We start from the raw sequence: 21,147 nt of genomic DNA on the forward strand, positions 1-21,147 counted from the left end.
GACCTTATTGATGTGAAGATGGATGGAACTAAATCCAGGACAATCCTGGAAGAAAACCTGTTAGAGGCTGCAGAAGACTGGGACTGGGGTGGAGGTTCACCTTCCAGCAGGAGAACCGTCCTGAACATACAACCAGAGATACAATGGGATGCGTTAAAATAGCCTAGTCAAAGTCTAGACAAAAAGGATTCCAGCATGGATGGATGGATGGAGCTAAGTATGATGTTCAAAGCTTGGGATATTATTTACAATCCAACCCTGCTTTAAACGTCCTCCCTGGTCCGTCTGCTGTGTTCCTTGGTCTTCATGATGCTCTTTGTTCTCAAATGTTCTCTAAAGAAACTTTACAGAACATCTGCATTTCTAATCAGATACAACTACAAAAAATTATTCTATTTTCCAACTAGAAGACTTCTGAAAGCAACTGGTTGTACTGGATTTTATTTACAGATACCAGAAGAATAACTTAAAGATGCTTCAGCCATTAACAGCCATTTCCACTTAGGAAAAGTTACATCTGTGTGGAGAAGAAGACAGTTTGGAGTAAATTGATTTCAGGATCTCATTAAAACATCACACAACATATTGATGGAGCATTATTTACCTCTTTAATTGTTAAACCATCTGCACCCAAGAGCTGTTAGGAGTAGCTGGTTAATGGATCCAAACACAGGCACAGAGGATCAGTTTCTATCTATAAAAACAAGGTTTAGATGAAAACAATATGGAAACAAGAGGATTTAACAAAGACCAAAATAAACCATGGGCTTTGATTGGGTGGACACAGGTGAGCTGATAGAGAATAACAAAAGCTACAACTAGAGGACCCAAAGGCTATGGCAGCATCTGGGGATGAGAGCAGGTTTACCACAAAAAAACATAAACATCACACATCAAAACTGAAAAAACAGAAGAATATGAATAAACAAAGGAACCAAACCCAACAAACACGAAGAGACGGAAAAAAACAAAATAAGACTTTCCACATAAATGTTACCTGTAACAGATGCAGAAAATGGAAACTAAATCCTCGCATGACATATATTATTATTATTACTATACTAAATGAACTTGTGTCGTTGGTGGCCTCTGATTAGTCTTTAACAATTTGGAAATGTGACCCCTGGCTGCAGGAGCATTGATCCACTGAGTCCTGCAGGTTTATTTCTCATATAGCAAGGAGGTAGGTAGGAGTACAGTGAGGAAAATTTTCATCAAAAAATGAGTCATCACAGACTGGATGAAAAACATCTGGAAAACTAAGCACAGAAGAGATTTACGGCTGCATTTCAATAAATTAGAATATCATCAAATGTTTCATTTATTTCAGTAATTCAGTTCAAAGGGGAAAACTCCCAGATTATAAATATTTATTCCAAAAAGAAAGAATATTTCTAGTGTTTATTTCTATTAATTGTCATCATTATGGCTTAGAACTGATGAAAACCCCAAATTTAGTGAAAATTAAAGAAACATGATGCTCTGATCGAATACTGCTGACTGACAGTTGTCTAGCAGACGGTCATTAATGTCATTTTGCAAGGAGGGTGAGCCACATCAGATCACCGATATAAAACCTCTGTCTGTTGCTGCATCCAAGCAGATTTATGGAAAGTTAAGTGGAAGGAAAAAGTGTAATTCAGAAAGTGCACATCACAAGGAATACATGCAGACTTGAGAAGACTGATAGAGTAAATCATGCTAAAAGGAGCCTGAATGCTGAATGTTCATGCGCAGTGCATGAACATTCAGCAGGCTCACATTTCTGTTTTAAAGTAATTTTGTTGGTCTATTGTAATTGCCTAATTTTCTTAGAAATGGAATTTTGTGTTTTCTTCAGCTGTAAGCCATAATCATTCAAATGAAGAAATAAATGTTTGAAAGGTATCGCTCCTGTGTAATGGATCCATATCATGTAGTAGTTTTACTTATAGAACTACATTTCTGAAACAAATTACGTTTTCAATGATTTAGTTTTTGATATGCAGCCGTATACAAGGCAGCTAGAAACTGAAATCAACTACATATGGTTATATTCAGAACAATCAGAAGACAAATTGAATAAAATAAAATGAAAAAGAATAATAAACCGAAACTGTAAAGAGAGAGAAGTTAAACACTGGAAAGATGCACAGTGATGCTGAAAATATACCAATGACTTCTGAAAGGCTTTTATTATTATTAATTATTTTCTGATCTGTCTTTAAAGATGCTCATTTAATCAAAGAATATTTCATGCTCCACATTTTACTGTTGTCATTTTTAGCACAGCTGACAGCAGCAACATGCCTGTGGGTTTGGTACCGTCCGCAGGGAGCACACCTGTCTGTCGTCCAGGTTAAGGCTATCTATCCACAGCCAAGGACTTGTTTCTCTTGGAGACGCAGTGATGTAAGCATTTCCTTTAATCAAAGCTGAGGCGCACCAGTCGGACCCCCTCTTTCCTCACACAGAGAGAAACACACACCACAAAATCGTGCTGACAGGGAGAAGCTGAGCAGAACTGCAGCAAGAAGAACTTTAAAGGACCATGAATCCTGGATCAGACATTACAAAGTGCAGATCAGTGGTTGGGATCCTGCAGTTAGTCTGTTTCAACAGGAGCATGAGAACTCAAACAGTTCAAGTCGGGCTTTAATCCTGAGGGCGTCGCATTTTTGTAGCGGCAGAGATTGTCTGCTTCACGCTGCTGGACAACCCTTAGCTCCTCATTAACACGTAATAAAAAGTATTTAGAGCTGCTGTGGTTTCTGTCACCGCTCTTTAAAAGTCCTGATTTTGTTTTGTTTGTCTTAAATGAAACTAAATTTGTTGGAAGGCCATGATTTATGGAGCTTTGTGATTTGTGGCCTGCTTTAAAAATCGGCTCATTCTTTTTGGTTGTGGGAAGAAACATTTTCTTAGAGCTGATCCAGCTAAATATCAGATACAGATAATAGAACTTTCTATTTGTTTTAATCTGAACCACCCTGGGAGGAATACTCAGGTCAGACTGCTGCTTCCAGCAAACACAAAGATATACAACTTAGTTAATAATTAAAATACACAAGATTAAAAAGAGCCTTGTTTCTATAATCTTTACCTGACCTCTAAAGAACACTTTTTAATAAAAAATAAATACGGAAGAAGCTTTTCGTCAGCTATGTTTGCTTGGAATCAGCAGCCAACTAGGCTAAGCTAGCTATAGGCAAATAATTTTGTCACAATGGGGTTTTGGGGTGGACCAAAGCACAGACAAGAGCTCGGGCGCAGCATTTCAACTGGCAGTCTTCAGCTTTATTCAAAAATACCAAAACGTAACAAAAACACACTGCAGGTACTGACCAGAGTCTGGATCCAAAAACTTACAAAAACCTGTAACACTGCAGGAACATGGCATGAACGAGGGTAGCGAGCGTGAGCGAACAGGCAGAACAGAGTGTGAACAAACAGAGGAACCAGCAGGGAACAAAGAGCACAGACCAACTAATATAAAGGGAGACGTGAGAGGAGAACAAAGGACAGATCATCAAAAAGACACAGAACAAGTGTGGCAAGGAGACAGGGAGGCTGAAGGGACAGGTGGAAACAATAAACCATAAAGAGAAACATAGACCTAAGCAGAACAATAGACTAAGATAAAATAACCAAAACATAAGAAATCTAGAATAACCAAGAGGTAAAGGAAACAGAGGAACTGGAAGGAACAGAAGAATAACTAGAACCTAAGGCCTAAGCAAAAGGAGACCATAAAGAAACCCTGACTACAAAATTAAACACTGATAGAACAACCTGAGAATGAAGCAGAAGAAATGAGGACTAGAATAAAAGTAAACAGTAACTAAAGCTAACCTATAAAAGGAGGGTCTGGAGAATAAAGATAAATGAGAGGAAACAGAGCTAAGAGGAACAATAAATGTAAAGGGGACAAAAACTGAGTAATTAATAACTAAAAGAGGAAAACTAATGAGAGGAGAACAGAGACTGGGAGGCAAAAGTAAACCAGAACTGTCAGAACACAGAAAGCAATAAACATGAATACAAAACCTCAAACAAGAAACATCTAGCAAAACAAAACACAAAACCACAAACAAAGTCCAAAATGTGACATCCTGACAAATTTAGCTTGTTTTGAATGGGGTTTGAATACTTTATCTAGGGTTGTGTTATTAAATAACAGGATCAGACGTCAAAGTAGACAAATTCAAAAGTTGCTTTAGTTCAATGATTTCCAGACCTTCATTCAAGCACAGTTGTAACATTTCTTATCAGTATTTAAACCTCGCTGATATTTGGACTTTGACTAGGCCTTTGCAACACCTTCTTTACTTTACTGTTCCAGCCATTCTGTTGTAAATCTTCTGTTGTGTTTTGGATCATTGTTCTGTTGAGCCCAAATTCCTCTCTCAGGCAACTGCAGCTCAGTGGGTAGAGTAGTTGTTGTGCAATCTGAAGGTTGTATGTTCAATTCCTGCCTTCTGCTGTCACATGTTGATGTGCCCTTGGGCAAGGCACTTAACCCTAAGTTGCATGCTGATCTATGTGTTGGTTTATAACTGAGCATGATAGGGTAAAGTGTCTGGTATGACTGAATAAATTACGAGTATCTTTTGTTGATGACCCAGTGTAGACCAAGCTTCAGCTGCAAGACAGACGTTCTCACATCTGAATACGTTGACTGTAGTTTGCCCAAGTTCTGTTTGCGCAACACAAGCCCATATCACCAACCATCTACCACCGTGCTTTATCAGTATGAGGTGTTTGTGCTAAAATGTTTGGTTTTCTCATAACATGCTTTATGATGACCAAACATCTCTCCCTTGGTCTCCATCCATCTAAACATTATTCCAGAAATCTTATGGTTTATTCAGATGTAGCTCCTTTAACTCTCCCAAACAAGCTTTGTCCTGTCATGACCTTTAACCTTTCACCTGCTAACTGAAGCCTGTAGACAAATGGAGCTCTGGGGTTTTGGTCATTTCTCTGAGCTTAACGCTCTGGCCTTGGGTTGAATCTGGGACGTCCACTTCTGGGAAGACTGGCAGCTGTCTGAGATGTTTTCCTCTTGGGAAGAATCTTTCTCTCTGCAGAAGGACGGACTTCAGATGGTTTGGAGATGACCTTATAACCGTTCCCAAACTGATGAAAAGCAACAGCTGCTTCTCTAAGGTCATTGCTGAAATCTTTCTGTTTTGGAATTGAGCTAAAATACAATTAAGCTTCTCACTTTGATAATAATCAATTAGTATTATTTATTATTATCAAATATGTTTGATGCTAGACTTGGTCACATATTTTACTGTATGTACGTTTGTCTTTTCACAAAAGTAAGAAGTTAAAAGTTTGTTTCAATTTTCTTTATTCAAAATTGTTCAAAGAGCCAATTACAGGTCATAGAAAAGTCACCATGAAGACAAACAGCTCTTACAAACCCGAGTTAATGTGAGCTACTGTCACGCTGCAGCAGAGCTGGAACGAGCTGAAGGAGTGCTGGCATACCGGCACAGAGAGAGCGCCTGGATTTAATTATCATAGATTTCCACACATTAGTCCATGTGAGATACAGCCAGCAGATTATGCAAACACCTGATTTAAATCTGTATGTATGATTTATGGTGACTGATATTTCCTATGATTTATGATGGTGTAAAAGCAGGTTGGCTCAACAGGAAATGAAGCATAATTGGAAAATTGACTTTCTGGTATGGATCCCTTTTTTCTTGCTTTGTTGGAAAAGGATTGTTGAGGAGAAAACATGACGACTTGGAGGCTAGGCTGTTGGAAGGTTCAGTATTAAAGTCCACCATTTTTTTAATTCTTGGCCTCTTAGTCTAAAAAGAAACATGTTTATTTTCTGTTTTTATTTTGTTTTGAAATTCAATAAAATGATTATCTGATTATGTTGTGCGATTCTGTTGAGTTAATGCCGACAAAAAAGTGAAATGGAAGAATGTTGAAATGTTGAAAGATTACGAATTTATGAATTTAGCAACTTCTTCAAAATAAAATATAAAAAACTTTGATGAAGATGGGACACCAATTATTAAAGTCTTGCTGGGATACATGTTTGATGAGTTTAAGCTAATTTTTTAACAACGTGTTTTTGTTGCCACCAGAGCTTTAAGAGAAAAGCAACCTGCTTACTGGTTCACTGATCAGGGGTCAGAATAAACCTGGTGCCTTCACTTCCTCCGTCACACAGAAACATTTGGTGAATTTTCTTCTCAAGCAGTCTTATCTGAAGGACTGTGGTGCTCCGGCTGCAGTGAGGGATTCAAACAGAAAGCCTTGCAGTGGTGGACGTTAAATCATGTGCAGAAATGATAACAGCCTCAATTTACAAGAAATCACACCTTAAAAGGTACTTTAAAGAACAAAGAGGTCTTATTCATATCCACATAACCAAATTATATAACCATGTAGACACAATCAGTCACACACATTCAGATTTGGTCCTTCTTATAACACAATCCACTCAAATTAAATTTATAATGCAAAACTGCAGACAAGTTTTTAATCCAGGGAAGCCCAGATGATTGCATCGAGGCATGGACTTTGCAGCAATCCCTCCTCCCAAGCAAGCACGTGGCTACAGTGGAGAGGAACAATTCAGTTTTAAGGAGATGAAACCTCCAGCAGAAGAACCAGGCTCAGAATGAGGGCCAGCTTTAAATTTAATGGTGGCTTGCTCTAGGAGGGAAACGACTAAACAGAGAAGCTTTGAGCCAGTAGCACCATTTGTGGAGTCAAGAAGAGAACATTGAATTCCCAGCAGCAGCTCCATAAATAGCTTTGTCCAAGAATGAGAAATGGTTAGACACAAAAAGATGGCAACTATCATCAGACACAAACAGAGAGAGAATTAATGCCAGTCATAGATAGGGTGTCTAAAACCAGGAGTTGGTTCCACAGGAGAAGAGGCTGATAACTTGAAGATCTGTCTCCCATTCTACTTTTAGAACCTCGGGTTTATGTTAAAACCAGAAGAAGTATTCACTGATCCCTTGTCTTCACCATCATTCTAATCGTGACAAAATCACAGACAGACTTTAGCTAAATGCCTCCTGAAAATAACACAAACCAGGAGAAAATTAGGTTTCCCTGTTTGGACTTCTTACAGGTAGGCAGTAAACTACCGTTTCTTCAGTTTAATACCTTAAACATTTTACACCGATTTAGTTGTGATGCTTAATGGGTTTAAACCATGTCAAAGTAAGGTCAGCCTGTTGTGACCAGAGCAACAGCCACCTCTTTCTTCCATGCCTCTTGTAATCAGATTACTTTGCAGTGACTGCGGTTTGCCTCGTCAAGCCCAGAAATCAGTCGCTAAGCAGAAACATGGGCTGTTTATAAGTTTCAGGTTTCAAGTATTTCTGTTTGTGGCCGGGAATTGTGGCAAAGTGTCAAGCCAAATCGGAGCGAACAGGATCAAGAGCCCGGCTGAAGAGGCCTATTGTGTTTTCCTGCTCGGTTGTAATCAGAAACAGATGCTCTCCACCGTCGACGCAGGGAAGAGGGGCTTGTTTAACTGGACTTAACTTCATCGAACACAACTTTAATGGTCGCCCCATTACACCACTTAACAACATTTCCCCGGAGAAGACTGTGCGCACACCTTCAGACCTGATCAGGCTGGTCCAGGGTCAGTGGTCCACATCTCCACCTCCAAAAGAAGTGACTGGCACTTCTGTATGAAGTCAAAGATCTGCTCCATAAGACGTTCCCCAGACTTTCATTATGGTCCCTCTTAGTTTTCTCCATCCTGAAGAGAATCCCAGAAAGAAAATTATCAGGAAATCCTTCTCCATTAGAAGCTTGCTCTCAAGCTTCAAGTGCATTTGTCAGTCCTGGGAGGTCCATTGTAAACATTTAAATGTCCTGTTAAACATTATTTAGCATAGAAAAGTCCAGAAATGTAGATTTTCTTTACCATTTCTGCTCAGACACCAGGATGCAAAATGAAAACCTTCAGACAATTTAAAAGTGTCAGAAAATAGAAATGTTTGCACCATCAGTGCACAACTAACAGACAAATGCTGAAGGTAGTTCTTGTGCATTATTAGATATCAGAACATCCTTCCAGTTCCTCCATTATTTTGGGCCTCTCTGTGCAAAACTTCTGATCCAGGTCTCATATCTTTCACATGTTCCTAAATACATGCAGTGGAGGTAAAGTGTATTAATTCCAAAAGAACAGCTCCACCTGATGTAACCTGTATTAATTCATATTAACAGTTTTTTCTTCATAACCGGCAGCCGTTTAGCCTTCAGATTATCCCACAATCCCGGTAATCATATGTTTTTTCCACTCTGTGGCCTTCCTTCCTTCCTCTTCTACCAGATTTCTTTCCAAATCTGCTATCATCAGGTTTTCAGCGCTATCAGATCTGGCTAGGACAACCGGATCATTGTTTAACTTTTCAGTGTTTTTTTCCCTGACAGATGTTAGGGAGGAATTTCATCATGAAACTGTGCCGATCGCTACTAAAAAGAAGAAGCACTGCAGTTTTTTCTGGCACGTTGTGTTTGACACCTCAGATCACAGCTGTGTGCACCTCTCCCAGCATGCAGGAGCATTTATTTGCATATTATTTCAGTTTCTTGTCGTATGGTGCCGGTATGTGTGTCTTAGACATGGAGGGTGTTTGAAGCTCTCATTCTGAATGAGAAGCCAGAGGGGGGAGTTTCTCTGGACCCTTTGGCCTGTTTTGGCATCAGAACGGAGAGCAGAACATTTTAATCTCCAACTTTAAATCATAAGTAAGTGCTGTGCTGATGATTCACTCTCTTCCATCTCCAGAAATAAAACGTCTTGGTGCTTCTGGGCAAACATAACTGTCCAACCATCAGCCTGGAAAGCTTTCAGTTTGGAGGTGCAGGTTTCTTGTTGGGGTAGTTGAAACAGCGTTCCACCGTGGAGTTGATGAATAGACATTTTCTTATTGCTTGTTTCCCCTTCATGTTTCTCATTCTTCATTCTTTGTAATTTTTTCACTTCCTGCAGCTTCAGTGATCAACAACCTTCTGCCCTTTCTTCACCCAGCTGACACTAAGGTATTTGTCTGCAATCCGTGGTTCCGGGGCCACATGTGGCTCTTTAGGCCCTCAACAGTGGTCCTAAAAACAACTTTTAGCTAAAAATCATCAGGAACTGAGCAGTGTTTCTAGGCCTCAATGGCCTCAATAGAATAACACTATTGGTGCAAGCAATTTAATTTTCCGTGTCGTGTAACCTTCGTGACTCTTAACAAAGTGGCTCTCTGGATCGTAAAGGTTGCCGACCCCTGCCCTAGGGAAGTAAAATACTCTGGCTTTGTCTGCAGCAAATAAACACCAGGGGGAGCATTCCTGGTTCTCCTGCAGGTGTCCCTGCTCCAACATGGCTGGTTCAAATGGCTGAATGAGCTCTTCAGCATGTCATCAGATTCTGCAGGAGCCCCAAAATGACCCATTCATTTGATATGGGTGTGCTGAACAGGGAAACATGCAGAACAAGCGGGCGTGTTGGTGACTTTCGGAGGTGGGTTCTGTGGGAGTTTAAGGAACCTGGATGGATTAAAGGGCTGTCCCATTCTTGCTAGTTTCCACTGCAGCTCTCTCTCCATCAGAAAGGAAGACATTTGAACAAAAAACATCCACCTACCGATTGTGAGAAAAAAATTCTGTCCCAACTTGGTTCACCAGTCAGCACAGGGTTCTGGGTGTATAGCAAAACCAACCAGCCTTCCGCTCTGGATGTGCAGGAAATGAAAGGCCCCTAGACAAGGTCGAATGAATGATCTAATCTCATGATAGAAACATGTTTATACCTTTTTACTAGCAGAACTTCAGGTTCTGGTTCCAGAAATAACCAGAAATCTTCCACTTCTGTTTGATGGTCAAGCCGTTTTGGGACCAAAACGAGATGTACAGAGAGAGGTACTGATTTGAGGTTCATCAGCCTGTTATTTAGTCTCAGGAGGAAAATTAAACACAAGCTTGATCTAAAGTCGAGTCTTAAAGTCAACATTCGCTCTGGATTTATGGTCAGTAACTTCCACCCAGATTTACGGTTCAGAGACGGATTCATCCGCTGATCTTCTACAGGCCTTCATCCTGCTCCCAGAGAGTGGGATTTATTTCTTTAAAGATCCACAGAGGTGAACATTTTCACAACTTTTGAGCGCGTAGTGTTTAGTTTCTGTCACATTTCTGCTAGTGGGCCTCTTTGTTGTTGTCAAGATTGTGGGCTTGGAGGCAGGACCGGAATAAAGAACATGGCGAGGAGGCAGCATGGTGAGTAGATTGAGGTTTAATGTAATAACTGCACACACAGACTGAATGGAAGGCATCCTGAGTTCAGAGTACAGGCAGGTCAGAACAAGATCAGGAGGCAAACAGAAAACAAACCACTCAGAGGAACTCTGGAACATAACTAGGGAGTTGACGTGGATGTTTACAGGAGGAACCAGCAATGAACAATGACAACTAGAAAGCTTATAAACTGAGGGAAGTGGAGTGTGGACCAATGAGAGAGGGAGGCAGGTAATCAGAAGAAGTATGAACAGGTGTAGAACAGGCTGTGGGAGACTGAGGGGAATGTGTCTAATTAACTAATGAGCAGAGGAAGGACAGGGACATGAAGAACTGAGCCATAAAAGAAACTAGACTAAACATAACCTGGGGAAACGCTGACCAAAAAGGAAAATAAACCAACACATGAACACAAGAATGTAGAAAGTAATAAACTCACAAAAAACCCACATTTCTTCTATTTTAGCTTCCCTTCATTGGCTCCCTGTTAAATCCAGAATAGAATTTAAAATTCTCCTCCTCACATATAAAGCCCTTAATGATCTAGCTCCATCATACATCAGAGATCTGATTGGTCCATATGTTCCTAACAGAGCACTTTGTTCTCAGACTGCAGGTTTACTGGTGGTTCCTAGAGTCTCTAGAAGTAGAATGGGAGGCAGATCCTTTAGTTATCAGGCTCCTCTCCTGTGGAACCAGCTCCCAGTTTTAGTCCGTGAGGCAGACACCCTGTCTACTTTTAAGGCTAGGCTTAAAACTTTCCTTTTTGATAAAGCTTATAGTTAGAGTGGCTTAGGTTATCCTGAGCTATCTCTGTAGTTATGCTGCTATAAGCTTAGGCTGCTGGAGGACATAATGACCACTTTCACCCTCTTCACTACATTCTCATACTACTCTCCAATTTTGCATTGTTTGCTGTTATTTCAGCTTTTAACTTTGTTCTCTCTTTTCTCTTCCTAGAAGCTACACCTGGCCTGGCTCTGTGTCTACCTGTGACACCTTTCTGGAGAGGGGAATCGTCCAAGCTTCTGCTGGCAACAACTTAATGCTCACCTTCTACAGATGATCCACATGGCCCTGTCTTTCAGTGTTTAACCCTTTCTCTCTCCTAGACATGGCTACTGACTGAGCTTTTACTGTGACTAACTCTATGTTCTCTCTTTCAGACTCTAACCTTGAAAACTGGATCAGAGTTTATCTGTTCTTTCTTTCTAGATGAAACGACTAAAGGAGCTACATCCATTAACATTTACTTTTCCTTCCCATAGAAAGTACTCCTGGATCCGTGGTTCTCTGTTCTCTTTGTGTCTCTGCTCTGTTCTCTCAAACCTCCAGTCGGTCGTGGCAGATGGCCGCTCACGCTGAGCCTGGTTCTGGTTCTGCTGGAGGTTTCTTCCTGTTAAAAGGGAGTTTTTCCTCTCCACTGTCGCTACATGCATGCTCAGTATGAGGGATTGCTGCAAAGTCAACACCAGTGACTGTCCACTGTCTCTACATGTTCATCCAGGAGGAGTGAATGCTGCAAGTCACTGACTGGATGCAATCTGCTGGGTTTCCTTAGATAGAAAAACTTTTTATCCAATTTGAATAAATAACTGAATCTGACTGAACTGTTCAATGGTTACGATTAATTGGAATGTATAAACCTGACTTTATGAAGAACCTTGAGACAACATGTGTTGTGAATTGGCGCTTTATAAATAAAACTGAATTGAATTGAATCACTTCACCACGAACTACTTTGAAAACTCACATCAGAACATGTCAGGACTTACAGAAAGACTGAAGAAAAATTCAGTTCCTGCTGTTGGCAAATCTGCAGATGACAGAAATGAAAGTACTTGTTGTGTTTTAGAAGTTTCACTTTCACATGTACGAAGTGCGGGTTGGGGGCGTGGCCAGTTACACCTAATTTGCATAAAAGTGCAGAGACCTAAAACAACTCAGTGTGAAGGGAGCTCAAAAAAGGGGGAACTGAGGAGGTGAAATCTCATTATCTGAGAATGATTCTATGCAAAAAATTTAATTAACATGTTTTGTATAGGCCAGGGCTTCTGAAGCCCCGGATGTTTTCTGAATAGCCCCGGACTTCTTGATAGAAGAAATTTAGAAGTATTAAAAAGATGCAGCCACAAAATGGTATTGGACTTCATATTTTTATTTAAAAACAATCAGGTTTTTTTCATATAATTACCTCCCGCTCCACCTAACCTGACAATGAGTTTAAAGAAGAAGACAAAAAAATGTGCGCACTCGCGACACCACAAATACCACAACTACGCGCACAACCAGAGACGGACTCCATTCTGGAGAAGTCCAGAACAGCAGTTTACTCCAGGTCGACCTGCCTCCTTCATTACCTGAAAAGTTACACTGACCTCCTCAAACAGAGATCATTTCAGAGCAACCAGAGCCAACCGAAAAGTGGGAGCCTGGTGGGTGTTTTCAGGAAAAGGTGGAAGCAGAGCGGTATAACCCAGGAGAAGATAGAGGTATAACCTGAATGCTGACTCAGAATGGGCTAATTGTAAGTTACAGCTAATCACTGATTCACCCAGCAAGACATGAGGTGGAGGTTCACTCTAATGATCTAATGAGCATCTTCAGGGTCACGATGAGGGACTTTCACCTGAGCTACAGGTGAAGTTAAATGATCTGTGATAGAAAACAGCAGCAACCTTCTCTGTGAGCTTCTAGCCGGATTTGGATCATAATGTGAAAAATATCTGGTCCTTTACTTCAGTCAAAATAAAAGCATTTAATCCTAACGTAGCTGAACACATTAAAAGGTCCTTCAGATCATCACGTTGATCTCATGGCTGCAGCCGGTCTTATAGTCCAGTTCTACATGTAGACAGAAAAAAGTGTTGCTCAATAAACCAGGAAAATATCTCCTGGTTCCAGTAAGACGTGGTAGAAAGTTAGAAAGTAAACCTCCCTCTTCTCTTTCATAGAATGTAATGTTTAAAAAGGTAATTTATGTAGATGAGAAAAGAAGCACATTTATCTGACCCAAAGTAAACATCTCTGAGTTTAAGAAAAAATTTTATCAGTGAAAAATTCATATTAAGTTCTTTTCTAAATACCTCAAAATGTGTCATTATTTGCTTCAGCAAAATGGTTTTTCTTCAGTCCTAAACTTTCTCCGTATCCTTCATTCAGCTTCTAGCAAAAATAAAAGTAAAATTATTCTTAACCTTTTTTGTTTGATTCACAATAATTGACATTCAGTCTAAAACCAGCCGAGACAGAGAACTGGTACAATATGTACTATGCGATTTTAACTTTAAATTACTTAGAAACTGTCTCATGGAAATTTTAATATTTTGGGCTAAAGCCCCCAATGTTTTGAGACCCTAAAAACACCCCTGGTATCGGCCATAAACCTATCCCAAATGTTTAAAAGGAAGTATAATAGGTCACCTTTGATGTTGGTCAGCTTGTGACTTTATTTCATTTGCTGTTAATTTCTTTCTTTCTTTCTTTGAGAACAGAGCAGAACCTTCTCAGTTTACACTAGTTTATCGCAGCATCCTGATGATCCTTTTTTTTCACCTGTGGTATGTAATGAATCTTTTATGCCTGTTTAGTTGAAATAAAGTGGATCGGTTTCCCGGCCACACACCGAGCAAGAAACTGCAGATGCACACGAACTCTCATCAGCCTGCATGCTGTGCACCATTATCACTGCCAGGTGTTAAAAAGAGGACATATCTTTTCTGGTGGTTCATTAATCACAACAACTTTCCTCAAACCAAACACGCCTCCAGCTGCAGAAAGGAACCTTTTTCTCTAAAGATGTAAAACATTCTGACCATCTGTTTAATTTGGCTCCATGAAACCAGATTCATTTTTCACCTTTTCAGAGAAAAGATTAACATAGAGGCAGAAGGTTTTGTCACATGAATGGTGAGGGAATTCAAGAGGGGTGAGGTTCTGGCCAAATTATTTTTTCACCTGGTGACCTCTCCCAGCTCACCATGGAGAAGGCTTGAAATATCTGGCAGCCTCCAAGACTGGCTCGAGGTGAGGAGGGATTTTTTCCCTGATCCTCGGATCCACCACATCACTGAGGCCGAGCGACAAAGGGCCCTGGGAGAAATCGACGCTTCTATGAGGAGATCTCCCGCTCCCTCCTCCACCCGCCTCTCCACCGAAGCTCATCACGGTTTTCCGGTTCGTGGTTTAGCTCCTGATCAACCATCGCCGCTGCTTCCGACTCCTAATCCTGTTCCTGGTCCTGCTCAGGAGGGGTTCATGGAAGAACCGCCTCCACACCCTGATCCTGTTCCTGGTTGTGTCCCAGAGGGGTCCCAAGCCGAGCCGCCCTCACACTCTGTTCCTGCCCGTGAGGGGCTCGTGGATGGACTGCCTCCACTTCCTGCTCCTGTTCCCAGTCTTGTCCTGGAGGGCTCCGAGGACGAACTGTCTCCATTCCTGGTTCCCGTTCCGGAGGAGTTTGTGGAGGACCTGTCTCCACTTCCTGTTCCTGTCCCTGCAGGGTGGGAGGACGCACCCTCTCCGCCTGCTGTGTCTCGGCGGCTTCGCCGCAGAACTCCGCAGCCTCGCCGATTGTCCCAGCGGTCTTCGCACTGCGCCTCTGAGCTCCACCGTGGGTTCTCCTGGTCCCGCCGCCGGCTGTCAGATCATCGGCTCTTACGTCGCCGGCCCACTGATCGCCGGATCTGCCGGGGACGGCCTCTGGGCCGGCCGGCTGAACTCTGGGTGTGCCGGGGACGGCCTCCGGGCCTCCTGAACTCTGGGTGTGCCGGGGACGGCCTCCGGGCCTCCTGAACTCTGGGTGTGCCGGGGACGGCCTCCAGGCCTCCTGAACTCTGGGTGTGCCGGGGACGGCCTCCGGGCCTCCTGAACTCTGGGTGTGCCGGGGACGGCCTCCGGGCCTCCTGAACTCTGGGTGTGCCGGGGACGGCCTCCGGGCCTCCTGAACTCTGGGTGTGCCGGGGACGGCCTCCGGGCCTCCTGAACTCTGGGTGTGCCGGGGACGGCCTCCAGGCCTCCTGAACTCTGGTCGGATGTTTGTTTTGTTTTGTGGGCGTCTGGGATCCGCCCTTAAAGGGAGGGGCTGTGTCATACCTGCTTGTGTTTTTGTCATATTACCTGGTCTAGTCCTTTGTCTTCTTTCTCCCTGCACCCCAAGCCCACACCTGTTCTGTGTTTTCCCCTGATTGTCTGGTCACTTGTGTCACTGGTTTCCCCTGCTGTCCAGTTTTTGTATTTAAGCCCGTTTGTTTCCTTTGTTCCCCGCTGGTTCCTTATGTGTTGCTTGTGTTTGTGTGCTCGCCTGGTACCCTGTCCGTGTCCAGCCGTGAGCAATAAAGTGTCGTCTTACCTGCAAACGTCAAGCGCTTCAGGAGTTCTTCCCCGCATATTGGTCCAACAGAAACCCACATTATGACAGAATGGATATGTTGTTGCATCTCCATGACTGCAACTTTATGGGATGTTCCTGGTCCGCAGAGCTATAGATGACCAAGGTTAATGTATGCATCTGGCCCATCTTGTTGTGATCCAACAGACTGATTTATTTAATATATTTGTATACAGACAAATGCTGCACAATTTAACATTTATAGGCAATCCCAATATGCAACAAATGTCACAAGCTGGGCTTTGGGCTGGATAAAAATATTAAAAACATAATACAAGATTTTAAATGCAAATACAAAACCGATAAAAACATGAATTAAAACACTCATTGACCCAACCAGAACAATAATGAATCCCATCACAATCATTAATGACCACACTGCTGATCTTTTGTAGGAAACTGCTTCAGGTTTAACCCAAACCGATGTCAGAGTTCAGTTTTAGTTCAGCAGGAGAGGAACTCCACATGTTACCTCCTCCTACAGAGAAGGTTCACATAAAGGCACCTTTCAGTTTCACATGGATTTTTCACCAGTTACTGAACCCCAAGATTTAGGAGGAACCAAAAGGTTACCAAGCACCCTCTGAACCTTATGTGAACCTGATGTTACCTAGCTGGCTTCCTGTCCAAGATCCTAAAGGCTCAGAAGAGCTGCTGTACCTCAAACCGCTGTAGCAGCAGACTGCTCAGGAGGTCCATGCTAGGTCCAACCTCAGAACTGGAACATAGAGCACAGGCACGTGAGTTGGGGAGTCAGCAGACGGACAGAAACCACTGAGTAGTGCCAAGGAAAGGCCTATAACAAGGTCTGTTGGTCTCCCGACAGCAGCAGTAAACCAGAAGCAGCACCAGTTATGGCTTGGGCAAGGCCCGGACTAGGATTAAGTACTCAGAGCGTGCCAAACCAAACCAAGAGATCCCTTCTAAATGTTTGCTGTCTGCACTAGACGTTTAGACTTTTAGGGTTTAAAAGACTTTTATCAATAGGACTTTTATTATTTGTAAATTTTTTTGCTGTACTGGATTTCTTGCCTCCTTTTATAGACTGTTGTCATTGCATTGTCTTCTCTGCCTGAACATGGCTGAGAACATTTGCTCTGGTTTGACAAACTCTTCTTTTTCTCCCTGACTCTTCTGGCCAAGTTCATCAGGATAATAATCCCTGCAGAAATACTTCCTGAAGGGTTTGATGAACAAACACTTTGACTTGGCCTCCAGGTCAATTCATCTGCTGCTGAGACCTTGGAGCAGAATACCACAGACCTTCAGAGACGTTAAACATGGAGCAGGAAGGTTTTTCTGCTGCAGACCGACAGTTGGTGGCTGATTCATTTATATTTATAATTATAAGATTTCAAAGTATAAAAGCTAATGTTGCCCACACATCCACTATTCTGTAGATAACTGCTACATATTATTTGCATGACAAAGATGAAACTCAGAACATAATAATGTTTTTATGTATTATTGTATTTACAGCTGAATGACTGAAACACAGAGGCTGAGGAGTCTGTACTTCTGATGCCGACTATATATTTGCACCTGGCAAGAGCAAAAAGGAAAATCTAAAGCATTTTCTTGGTGACACCTTTAGTGCTTCCTTCTTCCTGCTGCACTTCCCAAAACGCAGCCTTTAATCCATCAGTTGGCTATAAATCAGCGGTCAGTTTGTAAACATGGAGCTTTTTATTTATATGAAAATATTCCAGATAATTACTGCTGCTGTTTCTCTGCTGCTCTACAGCTGACTGCTCAGAAAATGTGAACTGACCAACACATCCACACACCTTGTTTTCATTTACCAAGCTGGCACATCGGGGAAAACACGGGTGGTACAAATGCATTAATTGCCTCCAGTCGCAATATTCCGCCGAAGGTCTCCATCAAGACATTCCCGCTGATTATTTGTCTGTTTCCTCTCATTTTCATGCTGAACTGCCTCAGTGTGAGATAAGTGTGCATACCTGGAGCAGTCAGACAATAACAAACTGCTTCCTGATGGAATTTAGGTTGAGAGGTTTCATGCATCTTCTGGTGTTTCCTGCTTCTTCTAACCACAAGAAAGTCAGCGAGCGAGTATCCCCACATGGAAATCCCAAATGCAGTTAGTAAAAACGTCCGTTCCAGGTGGTTTATTCCTGTTTCCTCTCAGTTAGACAGAAAACAAACACTGGGAATGTTTCATGTAGAGGTCAGGAGTTTTGGAAAGCTGAAGGAAGCTAGGGATGAATGTTTGTATATCATCCCATTATGATCTGTGCAACTCCTTGTTCCCCAGAATCTCCAAACCAGAGTCAGGCAAGTTTATTTCTGCAGCAACTTTTATACACAAGGCAATCCAAAAGTGCTTTACAGGTCATTAAAGGAATGACAGACAAAAAAAAATAACAAAGTATAAAAGCATCAAATAAAAGAAACAGATTCTTCAAACAGTTCATTAGTCCGATTGTTTCTCCAATAGCTGCTGTTAACAGAAATGTTTTCTGTCCTGTTTCAAAGGAACCATGGAATCTGAAAATCTCAGGTTTTCAGGCGGTTTGTTCCAAAGCTGAGGAACATAGAAAATAAATGCTGCCTCACCTTGCTTGGTTATGGTTCTAGGAACATCGAGTAAGCACGTCTCTAAAGACCTGAGGGGTCTACATGATTCCTACCTGACCAGCAACTCAGGAATGATTTATGACTTAAACAGAACCACAACCCATAAAGGATTTGATTTGTTGATGTGTTCCCATGTATCTCTGAGATAGACTGCATGTAAGAGCATCTATTTGGGGTTTTCAGTTTGGTTTTGATGTGTTAAAGCTGTTGTTGGGTAGTGTTTCCATGTTTATCCATGTGTGTGACTCAGTCTGGGGGGTTTCTACGTCTGTCGGTGAGAAGGAATAAGTTATTTAAACAGCATTATTCTGATCATGATCTGTCAAGAACGTGTCATCTCCATATTTCCTCCACTCTTTATCTTCTCCTCCTGCCCTGTAAAACAATGATTTTACAAAAACTACCAACTATGATGTGTATTTTTACTCATCAACTCCATCATCCTGTTTTCTTTTGTTGAGCTCACTGAAATAACCAAATGGTTTTGATTTAAGAACTGTTCTTCCTCATTTTCATTGTCAGCATCTTAGTTGTCTAAAAAGATTTCAACACTTGAATTTCAGGTAAAACGTTTCTATGTTTTCAGCATTTTTTTTTAGGAAATACCTTTAAAACACCATCACTGATCACAGTGCTGCACAGTCGGCAAAGCATGAAAGAGGCAGGAAATAAAGATCAAGAGTTTAAAGGCAACACAAACAAGATTTCAATTTAAAAGAAGTCAAATCAATACAAGCCTGAACTGGACAGGCATCACTTCTGAGACGTGGTCCTCATGTCAGAGGAGAACTCAGCCCAAACCATAGATTTGGACACAAATGGTACTTGGGAGGAGCATACAGCCAAGCACCAAGGAAGCAATAGAGTCGGGTCTTCAGTGAAGTGGCACACCTTGTCACAAATGAATGAGGTTGTTCACACCGACATCTCAGGAGAACAACTGGACCTCAATCATTTGGATTTTCTACAATGAAAATAGGGCCCATTACTGAATGCTACTGTACCTTACCCTTTCAGTGGCTGCCACTGCTTACGCTGCATATGCAGCTCACATGTGGGGTGTGCCCCTGTGCTGTGGGGAGGGGATTCATGACATTTGGGTTCAGGGGCATGTGTTCCATATCTGTGTCCTGGTTGGGGGTGGCCCTGTGGGGAAATTCATGCAGGGGTTCATTGGGGATGGGGGACTCATGGGGTTAGGATCGGAATTCATTGGGGGGTTGGGACTGTTTCATCCTGTGGCGGCTCTGTTTGGCAGGCTAGTTTGAACCATGTAGACCCTCTTTTGTACATGGCCCCTTCTCGTGAAGAGGATGGGGCCAGTGTCGCTATGGTTCAGGCACCAGCCCAGGCTAGCGAAGCCCAGTTTCAGGTGCTGGGGTGGTCTGCCTGTCTCCACCCCCTGAGGGAAGGGGACCACCTCCTGGGTCCTGGGGCTGGTTGCCCCTATGGGGTATAAGTGGGCGTGAGTGTTTTTATGTGTATGCATGAGGTTGGGAATGTGTGATTGTTACTGCCTGTTTTTTGTGTCAAGTTAGGTCTTGGACTGCTAGCTCAGTGGCTGCTTGCCAGGGCCTGGACACCTGGGCACTATCGGGCCTCTGCCTGGGGAGTGATATGTCCTAGGGTATTGGCTCTCTGGGTCCATGGCTGGATCTGCTCGGTCGTAGACAGCTGCCGGCGGGGCATGTGAGCTCATGAGCTCATTGCCGCTGCAGCTCCCTGGGGTTTCTGCACTGTGGCTGCTGATTGGTTCCCGTGGGACTCTCCCCGCACTTCTCTGGGGGAGAGGGGGGGGTTGCGGTAGTCCCGGTGATGGTTCTCCTGGGGTTCCTGGGGGCCTTTGGATGTATATGGCTCAGATCTCCTCCGTATCTATCCCAGGTCCAGGGAGCCAGGCCTGTGGGTCCTCACATTCGCTATTGCATATTGTTGGGATTATGAATGTGAGATTATTATTTAATATTAATATTTTAATATTTTATGAAATAATATTTCGGTGTGTTAAGGGTTGTCCTGTGAAAACCAGCCCAGTAAGGCGATGATATTAGGACAAAATAGAAAGGTGTGAGACGAGCTCTGACATTATTGAATAGCATAAACTCACATATATGGAATAAATTCACACATTTTCTTAAAATACAAGAATTTATTAACAAAAATAAGTCAACTCAAAGTCAAACATATTTCAATCAACAAACTCTTTACTTTGCTAAAACAATCCAACTAAACTACCAAGCAGAATTAAAGAATAATGAAGACTAATGGACTATGTACAATATAAACAAGTTGATTAAAGATGATTGATAATTATGACCAAAAGAGTGATGCAACATTACCATGCAATGTTTATGTTTGAGAACCAAGGATTATCTTGAAGAATCTGGAAGTGAAGTTAAGTTAGTCTTGGAATCAACTTAGACAATAATCAGCAAACGTTTAGACAACCATTCACAATGCAAGATCAGATAAAATATTATTTTAATAAAATAATGTTTTAAATAATGATCTGCTGAATAAAACCAACCTTATGGATGACTAATTCTCAATGGTGTCTCATTAGCTGCCTTACTTTACTCGTACTCGTCGTCTTCCGCTTATCCGGGACCGGGTCGCAGGGGCAGCAGACTCAGCAGAGACGCCCAGACGTCCCTCTCCCCAGACACCTCCTCCAGCTCCTCTGGGGGGAGCCCAAGGTGTTCCCAGGCCAGCCGAGAGACATAGTCCCTCCAGCGTGTCCTCGGCCGTCCCCTGGGCCTCCTCCCGGTGGTACGTGCCTGGAACACCTCCCGAGGAAGGCGTCCAGGAAGCATCCGGTATAGATGCCCGAGCCACCTCAACTGGCTCCTCTCGATGTGGAGGAGCAGCGGCTCTACACCGAGCCC

This window comes from Girardinichthys multiradiatus, chromosome 20 (genome assembly GCF_021462225.1).
Source record: "Girardinichthys multiradiatus isolate DD_20200921_A chromosome 20, DD_fGirMul_XY1, whole genome shotgun sequence".
Taxonomy (NCBI): domain Eukaryota; kingdom Metazoa; phylum Chordata; class Actinopteri; order Cyprinodontiformes; family Goodeidae; genus Girardinichthys; species Girardinichthys multiradiatus.